The sequence below is a fragment of the Dermochelys coriacea genome, chromosome 3 (genome assembly GCF_009764565.3).
Source record: "Dermochelys coriacea isolate rDerCor1 chromosome 3, rDerCor1.pri.v4, whole genome shotgun sequence".
In the NCBI taxonomy this organism is placed as follows: Eukaryota; Metazoa; Chordata; order Testudines; family Dermochelyidae; genus Dermochelys; species Dermochelys coriacea.
The window spans coordinates 21,118,300-21,131,532 of NC_050070.1; positions in this window are offsets into that span (position 1 = coordinate 21,118,300).

The window sequence follows — 13,233 nt, forward strand, 5'->3', positions numbered from 1 at the left end:
TGAGAAAAGTACAAACATTTCTAGAAAAATGTACTTGCTTGTATTTTGATATCAATTATTTGGTTTTAATTATCCTACTTCATAACCTAGTGCCTGCAGAATTTTCAAAAACTACTACCTGACTTAGGAGCCGAAGTCCCATTTTCAGAAGTGACTTAGGCACATATGAGTCTACATCTCAGTGAACGTCAATGGATTTAAGCTCCTGAATCACCTAGACTATTTAATCTTTGCTGCTGACACCACCTCTTTGTATGAGTTACAGGGTCTGTGGTTTAGTGAGGTTCCGCCCCTGAAGCTTAGCTAGCTTGAGAACAAACACTCTGAACAAGAGACAAAGTTTTATTGTTAGCACAGTTGCTCAAAGCATTATTGGATTTGTGTAAACCTGCTGGACCCAGGAGACTGTCATGTTACTCTCAGTGTCACAGGTCACATTCAGGCTCACAATTACAATGAGGTTCTGAGGCTCTTCACTCTAGCAAAAGTTCTCTTTCTCAGCATTTAGACAAAATAAGAATCCAGGGGGAGTTTGCGAGTGACCAGGCACCATTAAAATCAGCATCTATTGCTAAAACAACTGATGGGATTTTGGTAAAAGCAAAAACTGTAGCGGCAGTAAATCCAATCCAGTTGCCAGAAGTGATTGTTGCTCAGGGCAGCATCACGCAGAAGTTATGAAACAGGACAATGCTTGTGCACAAGTGGGACAGAGTAAGAAAAAGCCACTGCCTTTGCCTTGAGAGAGCCTCAATTAGAGATTATTTTCAAGTGTTCAAGCTGATGCTAAGTGAACTGGATTTTTCCATTTCGTATATTGCACAAAAGTACTTGGAAGAAAATAATTGTGCTGTGGTTGCCTACCAGTTTGCAGAGGCTAATAAATATAGCATGTTGTTTAAAACACGTGACTCATTTTTCAATGTGTAATTTGTTCAAATCCTTGCTGAAAAGTTCTCCACTACCCTCTATGAAGAAACTCAGAGTGTAAATGACAGCTGGGGAATGCCCCTTATTTTTCCGATTCACTAAAATCTCGATTAACGTCCTTTAAAGCCCGCAACCTCTCAAATACACTACACTATACCCAATCTTCACAAAAATCTTTCTGTATGCAGGCCTCATGGAATGGAGTTTGGCAGGGGGAGGGGGAATAGAGGCATTCCCAATGCCAGTGCTCAGTTTCTCATTTTTATTGAAGGGAGAAATCTTTTAAAATTGCCAACAGGGTTTTTGTGCCAACTACACTTGTTATTAGGAGGAATAATGTTCACCGTTTGGGCTGTCTTATATAAATGTTTACTTTATCTATTGTTCCTTCTGTATGGGTCCCTTTTCACTAGCAGAACAGGTGAGTCTACACATAAGTGATCAGACAAGTGTGAAAGTCAGAGGGATATCAAGTGCAGATTCTTGGTCAACGACCCTATACAGCAAATCACTTAAGCATGTGCCTAACTTTAAGCATATGAGTAGCCCCCTGGAAGTCAATGGGACCATTCAAGTGCTTAAAGTTACACATGTGCTTAAGTGCTTTCCTGAAATGGGGCCCAGGATAGGTGGCACCGTGTAAAAGTCCTTTTACATGCTAATCTTTCTTATCTCTAACTTACAGCAGACATGAGTGAAGATTTTAAGAGAAAAGGAAAACAAGTGATGTGGCTCACCAGATGGGGCTTTCCTTCTGTTATCATAACCCTATGGGCTTGCACCAGGCAATTTCCAAAACAGGACAGAGCCAAACACAGCGACATTCCTTTGGAAATTTCCACTTTGTGGGAGAGAAAATTGAAGTACTTGCATAAATGAAACAATGCCCAGGTAATATTTAACTAGTGAACATAGACTGAGCCGTACCTCCTATGATGTACTTTGTACAAAAGCCCTCCCAAATCATCTCCCCAGCATCTCTTGGAGTTTACTAAAACGTATAGAACTGCATGGAGTCTGACAGGAAACACTCCAGGTAAGTCTGTACATGGATATAAAAGCCTGATCCAAAGCCCATTAAAATTAGCTGCAGTCTGGAAAATGCCAGCACTGTAAGAGTTAAATACTTCAGGCAAACTTATAGTGTCTGATCTGCTTATGTTTCTCTCTGGCTTTGAAAATTGATGTTGGTCTGTTGTGAATGAAACACATATCTGATGCCTTTCAGGATTTTTCCATGCTCCCAAATGTGCCTTCTCCAGATAAACACGCTTACAATATTGTAGATGATAGAGTTCTAATAGGGGGCATTCTTAGTAATACACCATTCTTTCATCTTGTGTAAATCACTTAGCTGGTGTCCATTTTATGAACGCAGGTTAGAACAATTCATTCTCAACACCTTGATTTTTCTGGCAATTGTGTTTATGTGACTGTTTCACCAAATATAAATGTCCCATTGCAAACACATGCAGCAAAAATTCTCCCATAGATATTGGACAATCCCTTAAAGAATGTAGTCCCCATAAAGGGAAAGAAATCCTACAAAAAACCTTTCCTAATTCATGCATCCCTTGACATTAAAAGTTAACCTAAAAAGGATTTTTTAAAGAGCTTTGCCAAAATAGCTTTTTTATTATGTATAAAAGGAGCCTGACACTTCAAAAAATAAAAATGAAGAAAGAAGAAATAATGAAGGAAGACCAAAAACCAAAGGATGCTTAGTTATACAAATTACTTAATACAAAATTTGCTGCCTAAATACTATGTGATCTAGTGTCTACAAACTATCACTAGAGCTGGTCAAAAAAATCCCAAAGCAATTCATTAATATTTTTTTTCCAAAATGTTTCCATTTTTTCCTCCAAATTTTGAATTCAAAATTACATCAACATTTTCAAATTCAGTTTGTTTTGATCAGATATTTAAATCATGCATATTTGTCACCGGGATATCATTGGCATTGTATGTGTGTGAAAAATAAATTGCAGAGCCATGTGATGGATGCAGTTGTCAGTCACGTCTTACTGTGTCACCTGCACTCTGCCCCCTCCTTTGGGACAGCTGCTAACATTTCTAGACTCTGAGCAGTCTCAGAGAATTGCTTTTGTCAATCAGCCGTAAAAACATTTCTTTCTTTCCCCTTTCCTACTTTAACAGGTGTTAAGGTTTGATACTGTGAGGTGATAATCATCCTAGGCCTAATACATCTAGGCACATAACTTCATACCAGGGGGACTACTCATGCTTAAATTAAGCACGTACTTGGTCATTTGCTCCATAGAAGTCAATGTGATTGGCACGTTGCAGGATCAAGCCTTCAGTGAGAGCATGACTTGGCCTAAGGTTGGTAATAGGTGACAGGGAAAAACTCATTTTTACTCTCAGGGCCTTATTTTCACTGACACTTGTGTAAATCAAGAGTAACCACAATGAAATCACAAGAGTTACTTTGGTGGAAAACTCCTGTAAGTGGGAGGAGTATCCAGGTGCATAGAGTCCAGTTCAAGGGTGGGATTTTCCAAAATGCCTCAGAGCATTAGATGCCCAACTCCCATTGAAAGACAATGGAGTTGAGCCCTTAACTCCTTTTTTGCCACCCTTTCTCATAGCTGACTAGCGTGAGCTCTCCAATCTGCCCTAAGAGATGGGGCATAACTATACCCCCCAGAACATACAAGATGAACCCTCACATGGGTCATCAGAGTTGAACAGGTGACATTCAGCACCACAGCACAACCATCTACTGTTTGAACTAAAGGAGTAATCCCTTGAGACCCTGAGCCACTTCCCACTAAAGTCAGTGGAAAAGCTCCCATTGATTTTGGGAGTTGCTTGTCTAGTAGCCAAAGTAGGTGGCCGTTATTAGTTGCAGACCAGACAGCTGGGATGTGACACACACTCTGCAGATTTATATAGAACAGAGTTTGGATTAGAAAGGAAAAAGTAGTTAATTTTACACTGCATTTGTTTTTGCTTTTAATATCCTAAATAAACCAGGAAGTGCAGACACTTTAGCGATATGACTAGACCAGTAAAGGATGTTCATAACCAAACATATTCCATTTTTCAACACACAAAAATCCTCAAAAGGAAGAAAAATTTTCCGAAAAACATATCCATAAAATATTTAATAAACTTAGCTGTACAAAATATTAAAAAGGTTAATGAGGAGTATACAAGAATGCTTATTTAACAAATATATACTGCTATAAAATATATTCAAGAAAATATAGATTGCTGTTTACAGTTCATTTACAATTCAATATGTACAATTCTATTTAAACTTTAGAATACATACACACAATGCATTTACACCATCAGTTACAGAACTATCTTCGGTAGAAACGTCACATAGACCTGGAAAAGGTGAGAGAAATTAATGTATAGTTTTGGAGGCATATACAGGGATATGTAAGAAAGTATTGTTTTCATACACAAGTTATACAAGAGGTACATACTGGAACAAGGACACACACACACACACACACACACGGTTGTTTTTTAGGTCTTCTTTATTCAGAGAAAAAATATATATAAATAAAACTATGGCTGATCAAGACAGAGTCTTATTTTGTTGTTGGAGCTGCAAATATTGTGTTCTTGAAAGAATGTAATTGCAATGATAGTTAATTCAGTAATGGAACAGGCTTGGGTGAACACATTTTGTGAACATTTCTCTTGGGGTCATTAGAAATATGGAGCAGGTGGAGGGGTGTTTTCTGCAAAAAAAAAATGCATCAAATTCTTGCTGAGGGAAAAAGTCCAGAATTTCAAATATGTAACAACATGAAATTTGCCCCAACATTTTCAGCTGAAGTTGGTAACAAACAGACTTCAGCCACTTTTATTCCAAAATAAGAGTGTCCACACACAGACCCGCACCAAAAATAGCTAAATTGGTTTTAGGAAACAGATTTAGTTAAATGGGGGAAGGCTTGTGAACAAACCAGCCCTAAGTGTATGCTTGGAAATGTTGGCCTTTATTCTTTTTAAGTTGGAGAAAATGAATGATGCATTGGAGAATCTCACCTGACTTTCCAACCATATAGGGCATATGAGCTTTCTTGAAGTTAATGGCAAAACTCCCAGTAGGGCCAGGATTTTAACCCATGATCTGATTCGGATAATTCTTACATTGGTATAAATCAGGATAACTCTGCTGAGGTTAATGGAGGTACACCAGGGTACAACTGATGTCAGATCAGAATCAGTTCAGCAGAGAATCCCTATTCAGCAAAGCAGTTAAGTGAATGATTAATTTTTAGAACACGTTTAAATCCCACTGATGTCAGATTGCTTCAAAGTTAAGCATGTGCGTAAGTGCTTTGCTGCTCAGGGTCATAGTGTTCCTGTTTAGCATGCTCTGTGAGTTCTAATCCACTCTCTCTCTTCGGTTATGAGAAGCCTTCCATACCTTGAAAAATCAGGCCCCCAAAATATAAAAAGATACTAGAAAGTAATGATGAAGAAAGACAAGGAGCAAAGCCAAGACATTGAGAATAAAATGTCGTTCATGACTTTGGGCCATTACTGAGATCAAGGTTTGGTTTACACCATTCAAAACCAAACTATTTAAAGACCATCTAGATCTGACTCTTAATTTTTTTTAAGGTCCCAAACAGGCAGACTGGCATAGGACATAGATAGCTTTGCATAATATGCATTGACTTGTGCTTAGTAATGCACCATATTATGGATAAAAGAGATTGAATTCAGATTATTTGTCATAGAAAACAAAAAACTGCTTAGGCTACAATGTAACATGTAACACATATCAATCCTCTTGTAATATCCTCATTTTTTATCAGTGATTTATTTGAAAAGAGGGAAGCCAAAAAAAAAATCTTCCTGCCCCATTTCATTGGCTCTGAACAATCAGTAACGTCCCATCAGGGGAATATTTGTTTTTTTCCCCTCCCACCATGTATTTTTTCATAGTTTACATGATCGTCCACTAGTAATATGATGACATGCTCTGCAGCTTGGGGCCCTTGGCAGCTGTTTCCTCTTCAAGTAAATCACTGGGGCCAGATCCTCAGCTGCTGTAGCCAGAGTGGTTCCCTTGACTTCAATGGAGCTACGCTGATTTACACAAGCAAAGCGTTTGGCCCAAAGAGTTGAATGGTCACTTTTTCAGTACTGGGGATTAAAGAGAGATCTGTACAGTCACGCTGGCAGAGTGGAAAGGCAGAACTTGGCATTTTACAAAGGCAAGCTTTGGGAGCACTCAGCCATTATTACAACTCGAGGTCCTATTGCAAAGCAAAAAATTAAACCCATTCCAATCTCAGTTATACAAATGTCATGGGGATATTGGGTAATTTGGTATATTTGGCCTTCAGGGGTCTGAGTCAAAGCCAATGGAAGTCAAATGGAGTCCTTCCATGGGCTTTCAGATCAGACCCTTGGGTAGCTAGTGGGAGCCGGGGAACACAACCCTATTTTGAAGAACAGGGAGGTTTGAACAGTACAGTAGTCAGATGGTCATTGTTTTCTCCTTTGCTCTGACTTTTTTTCTCCTCAACACAGCCACATTGCCCAGATGGAAATAAAAGAATAGCCACTGTTATTACAGTGCTGGCTACAAGGACAACAGGAAGCCACCATGTTTCCAGATGGACTCGCTCCAAAGTAGGTACAGACCCTTCATCAATGCCATAGCGATTAGCATTTATGATGCCTGTGTCAGAGAGGCATATTAGAAGTGGAGTTCTGTATTTTGTTTATGAATTTTAGTGATTTTAAATGAAAGGTAGATGCCTCTCCTCTTTCAGTATTACACGTGAAAGTGTGAAACCGCTCCTGCTTCTATTGAACTCAGTGATAAAACTCCCATTAGTTTCAGCTGGCAGAAGCAACCCCTAATTCATCACAACAGTTCTCAGGGCTGATTCACCACTATGTTAGTCCAATTGTAACTCCATGAAATGGCATGCAACTGGGACAAGAAAATGGTGAATCAGACCCCCTTGTGTCTGATTTCCTGTAAGGCCTTAATCCTGCAAATACTTACGCATGTGCCAAACTTTATGCATGAGGATCTCAGTGGGACCATTCAGGTACAAAACTTAAGCATGTGCCCAAGAGCTTGCAGGCTTGGGGCCTAAAGCTGTAAATGGAAAGATTTGTTTGCTTTGGAAAGTGAAAGTGAAGAATATAGCAAAATATGAACATTACAGAGTATCCAATTATCTTTTTAGTAACACTGGAAGGAGAGAGAGAGAATGACATAAGCAAGCTGATAGTGTGCAAATATCCACAATATTTTTGTCTCAATATCACATTTCAGTATTAGACAGGTTTTGAGGAGCTTAGACTGTGTACACACTACCACTTATGTCAGTATAACTTATGTCACTCAGGGGTGTGAATAAGCCACCCCCCTGAGCGACGTAAGTTACACTGACCTAAGCGCCAGTGTGGACGTAGCTCCTGCCGCTCGCGGGGGCTGGAGTAACTAGGTTGACAGGAGAGCTCTCTCCCATCGTCTGTAAGCTATGTAGTGTAGCCAGAGCCTCGGTGGTTTGTTATCACTGTGCATCTGTCCAGTTCTGGTTCAAGTCCTTGAGAGAATTCCAGACATCATAGATCTAGCCAAAGAATACATTTTGGGCCTGAATCTGATCCACCTACCCCACTGTCAACTAGTAATAATTTCGCTGAAATCCATACAGTTCTAACAGTGTAAAACTGCTGTAAGATAAGAACCTGTCACTACAGATTTTTCCACTAAATCTTTTTCTGTGTCAGTGATTACACTTTTTTCCTTCTATGCTTGTCTTTTCTATTTCACGTAAAAAGTTTTTATGATAGTCTTGTTTCTTTAAGAACATTTTAAAAAAAATCTGTGAGAGGAAGAAAAAATGGTTTAAATGTTCTGGAAAAAGTGATTTTTGCCAGTAATCATCTTAGACATCATAATGATTAGCAAGTTAACTTTGGCACAAACCCATTTTGCCTTCAACGATCCCTACCCTGCCATTCAATAGAACAGATGTGCCTGTGTACACAACAATACACTTGAGGTTTTAGGACCTCATTCAGAAACGTACTTAAGCGCATGCTTAAGTTCCGTTGGCTTCAATGTGCTTAAAGTTAGGCACATGCATCAACATTTTCCTGAATGCAGAGGCTTCCCTGAATTCAAGCATTAGTGCCTCCAAATCAAATGGTAACAATTTGCAAGTTTCCTCTCGCCTTTGTGAATTATATCCCATGGAGGGGAGAATGGAGCCAACAAATTGTAAATACACAGTTCTTTTCAAATGCTTAATATTTCTAGCTTAGCTGTAATTATATCCTGCAGATAAAAACAGTGCTGAAGGTCAAATAAATCCTGCTGTAGAATATTCTCTGCATGGAAACTGTGGCTTTTTTATTGGAAAGGTTGTATAAACACTGCAGATTGAGAACCTGTAATTATCCATTGACATCACTCTAAACCTACTGAATTCACATTTGTTCATGTTCATACTCCACTATCCTATTTATAATGCTTAGATGTGCCCAAAAAGTTAGCCCAGGCAAGAAGTATCTGATCAAAAAGACATTCTTAGTTGACTGGTTTTATTACTTCAAATGTTATTGTCGTGGCTTTGATTAAAAGGAAAATGAGAGTGGTTAGCGCATTGGTCTCGGACTTGGGAGACATGGTTTCAATTCCTGGCTCTGCCACAGACTTCCTCCATGACCTTGGGCAAGACATGTGGTCTCTCTCTGTGCACCAGTTCTCCACCTGTACAATGGGGATAATATCACCGCCCTACCAGGCAGGCGTATTGGGAGAATAAATACATTAATGACTGTGAGGTGCCCAGATACTACAGTGATAAGGACCACATCAGTATCATAGATAGTGATTCTTCCTAGCACACAGCTTGCCTTGAGGTATGTCATTAGCTGTTGTATCTATAAACACTGAGTGAAAGCCAGGCCGTATGGTATTTATGTCCCACTAAAGGCCTGAGGAAATTGAAACCTCAGGACTTGAGTGGGACATAAGTGACACAGAGCCCTTGTGCAGTTTCTCTGCACCAGGGGAATTTCACCCACCCCTTTAGAGTGATGGAGGGCCCGGGACTACAGGATCAGCATGGGCATGCCATTTTATCTTCAAATATTGCCAGGAAAGGATTATTAGGGCTCTGGAGATAAAATGGGTTTTAGGTCCCTATTTTCCAGAGGCGATCAGCAGATTTTCCCTGGCTACTTCCAGTATTTTGCAGCTGCTTTGGAGTGATGTTTTAAAACTCTACACAGAGAGACGGTTGGCAAGAGGTTGCAAACAGGTGAACTAAAGGAAGAGAACTCATGACCTTTGGCTCCAAAATCTGCATCTACAGAAATAATGCTGAGCAATGCTCCCTCCAGTAGAAGACAGTAGTGCACTTATACACACAGCTCCAGTTTATCCTGTTTCTGCCTTCCATGCCTTCTTTATGGACTTACACCTGGGATACATTTGATTCCAGGGACCTGATTTCTATCTCACTTACACATGTCTTTTGCTGATTAACTGCAATGAAGTTCATCCTGGCTTATACTCATGTGAGTGAAAGCAATATTAGTCCCCAAAGGTAAAATCCTGGCCCCCTCAAAGTCAGTGAGAGTTTTGCAACTGACTTCAATAGAGCCAGGATTTCACCCTTGGTGTTTAAATCCTGCATCTATAGGGCAGGCATATGAAGAACAATCACAAGAAGCTGTGGCCTCATGTACTTGCAGATATTACTGTAATTTGCACAAATATGTATTTCACTCTCTCTTTACACCTCTGAGTTGCAATAAGAGATATTCCTGTTGAGAACAGAAATAATTACCCTGTGCAAAATAGTTGGGTGCCAATCCAGAGTAATGCCATTACCTGCAGTGAAGTCACTTGGGATTTACTCCGGTACAACAGAGAACCACCTCTAACCCATTGAACAAACAGATTAACTCTCTTTGCTTGCTCCATGCTTAGGACATGAGCATTTTTGCAGATCTTGTTCTAATGAACAGATCAAGTCCTGGCCTTCAGTGAGGAATACAACAATAAATTTCTTGTGGCCAAAACACACTGAAAGCTCTTCTGCCGCTGCAGAAAGTCCAGGGGAATTGGATTCTTCCAGAGCAGCAACATTTTAAAATAAAAAGATAAATGTGTTTTTGTTCCCCACTTTTTCTCACCCAGATATTGCTATTCTGGTGAAATTCTCCTCACATTTTGCAGGCAAAAAGAGAGGGCAGAAATGCTGCTTTTCTGAAGGGTGGGCAGCTGTAGTTTTCTCTGTCTAAAACCAAACACCCCTATCGAAGAGAAAGGCAGCCACAGGCAGCAGATTGGTGACTGGTTCTAATATAAACAAACAATGGCTATCATCACAGACTCTCTCACTGAGCCTTAAACTCATCCCATTTTTTTAAATGTAGCGATCATGAAAGATGCCAGACAGAACTCAAGAGACTAAATTCTACTGTTTATCCACAGGCTCGGCAAAGCATTCACTAAGGGCAGAGCAATGCAGGTTTTCACTACACTGTCCTGCCAATGCATTTCAGTCTATTTTAGGGTATGTCTACACTGCACAGCAAGCCTGGGCTTTGACTCAGGTTTGAGCCCAAGCCCTTCTTCTGTTCATACACAAATCAGTCCAACTCAGGTCAGCAGAGGCTAAGTCCCACTGTGACTCAAGTCCAAGTCCGACCATTTTGCAGTGTGGTCACAAAACAAGTCACAGACCTGAGTCAGAGGGTCTGAGTAGTGCAGTACGGACGTGCTAGCATGGCTGTGAGACCTAAATCCAGCAATTGTAAACCCAGGTTTATAATGCAGCATGGATGCGCAAGCATGCGTTTGGGAATACTTAATCCTCAAAACCAAGTCCCACAGATCCAGCCTTAGTGTGCAAGGTATCCATATCCTTAGGTTTTTCTACGCTTGTCGCCATAGTATCTAACCTTGTTCTGGAGGGACCATCTGTAGTATTGAGAAGTGAGTTCAGTTTCCTGGGCCTATTCTTTTCTTGCCAACAGGAAATGTCAATTAAAGTCACTTGCAGCAGTGGCCTTTGGCAATACAGATCCTTGTCTGTTTAGAAATTGGCTAGAGGCTACCAACTTCTTTGACAAGGTAGCCATAAGCTGGCAATGACTTCCTGTATATAGAGCTCAGCTAGGTTTGAACCAGCTTTGAACTGCCACTACTAATATTTTTGGAAAATAGAGAACTGGGGGATGGGAGGGGGAAGTGTTTGAGCAGTGAGAAAAATATCGAGCAGCCAGCAGTGTTTGAAAAATTAGGCACTTAAAAGTCTCAGCAACATAGTAAATTACATGATATTTCCAGGACAAATTGCTTCAGGGAAGTTCATGTCAGCCTCCTTGCTTTTAATAACTTCTTCTAACTTTTATCGTTAATAACACTGAAACTTGAAACAAACCTATGAACTCTCCAGCTGACCTTTACTGAAGCACTTGCTAAGGCTTACCCTCATGAAATGCATTTCACCTGGCTAGCGTTATTTACAAGCTTCAAACCACTGAGAGTCAGGTCCAGCTGAAAAAATCATGAAATCCAAAATAGAAAACACACACCACACACTGCTGGCAAGGAGTCAAGTCTTCCTTTACACTGTTAACCTCTGTGTCTTGAAGTAATCCCAATGTAAGAATATGCCATACTTAGCACTTGTTTACATTCATTCTGATATATGGAGCCAAATTGTCCTTTGTTATACTGGTGTAAATCCAGAGTAGCTCCATTGAAGTCAATGGAGTTAAACTAAATTTACATGGAGCAGAATTTGCCCCACTGAATCTTAGCTTTGCAGACTTAAAGGACCAGATCCCCAGGTGATATAATGACAGACCTATGCAAACTTATATCAGCTGAGGATCTAGCCAAGAGTCTGTTTTGTTATTATTAATATTGCCTGGTTTATTCTCTGTAAATGTATTATCTGCTCAGGGTATTTGTTATAATTAGAGTTGAACCCAATCAACCTTGTAGATCCAAACTCTTCTGAACTTTGAAATAGTTTGGCTCTCAACTTAGTTCTTTGAGGTTATTCCCTCTCTCTACAATAGCACAAATCAAATCAGGTCCAAACACCCCTGATCTTTGGGAAAGTTTGGCTTCAGATCTAGACCCAAACTTTGCTACTTAGACCCATATATAGTTACAAAATTGATTTAACTCCTACAAAAGCAAATTACTGTAGCTACCAGGCATTGGTATTCATTTGGCAATATTTTAGCTAGTGCTAGAAAATATATCATATTTTCTCAAAGACCTATTAAATTGCCACAAAGATGTGCAAATAAGATTCTAATCTCAGCCAACAGAGCTAAGAAATCCAGAATTTGTGGCCAGCTGCTGCCCTCTTTTGCATAGATGTAACAGAGGCCAATGTCAGGTCCATGGTGTCCATTTATGCCCTTTCATTTCTCAGATTTAAGAGCATAAGTGCTATTCAGGTCCTGGATTGCTTACATTACTTTGGAGTAGTACAAAGCGCTTCTATTTAACTACATATAGAGAGGTGGAGTGGGGGGGATTAGGCTGTAGTTTAGTCTCCTACAAACCTATATGTAGCCAAAAGCAAACTGTTCACCTTTTATGGTCAGAGTGTAAATATCAAGTGCTTTTTGGACCCTGTGTGAGTATGCCAAAATGGGACTCAAACTGTTTATAAATCATTATAAAGGCATTGGCTAGAAAAACTAAAAGCCTAATTAAATGGTTGGATTTTCTCTGAGGAACTCCAGGAGCCATTCATTTGTTTTAACTCTGTCAAAAAAAATTAAAAACAGGTATTTTAAGTCTTTGGCCCGGATTGTGCACTCATGTTGGTGTCAATCAGAAGCAACTCATTAAAGTCAATGGAGTTTCATAGATTCATATAAGTTAAGAACCATTATTCATATATGTTAAGAACCAATCTAGTCAGAATTCCTGTGTAACAGACCAGAGAACATCATGCACTAATATCTCCATCTAGCCCATACCTCCTGAGTTATAGCAGATTTTTAGAAAGATATTCAGTCTTGATTTAAATACTTCAACCAATGTAGAAACCATCACTTCACTAGGTAAATTGTTCCAGTGGTTAATTACTTTCACTGTTAAAAATGTGCAACTTCTTTCGAGTCTGCATTCTGCATTTGTCTAGCTTCAGCTTCCAAACATTGGATCTCATTATGCCTTTTTCTGCTAGTTTAAAGAGCCTTCTCCTTTGGGAAATCTCTTCCCCCTGTAGGTACTTGTAACCCATGATGAAGTTACTTCGTAACTTTCTCTTGAATGAACTGAATAGATTG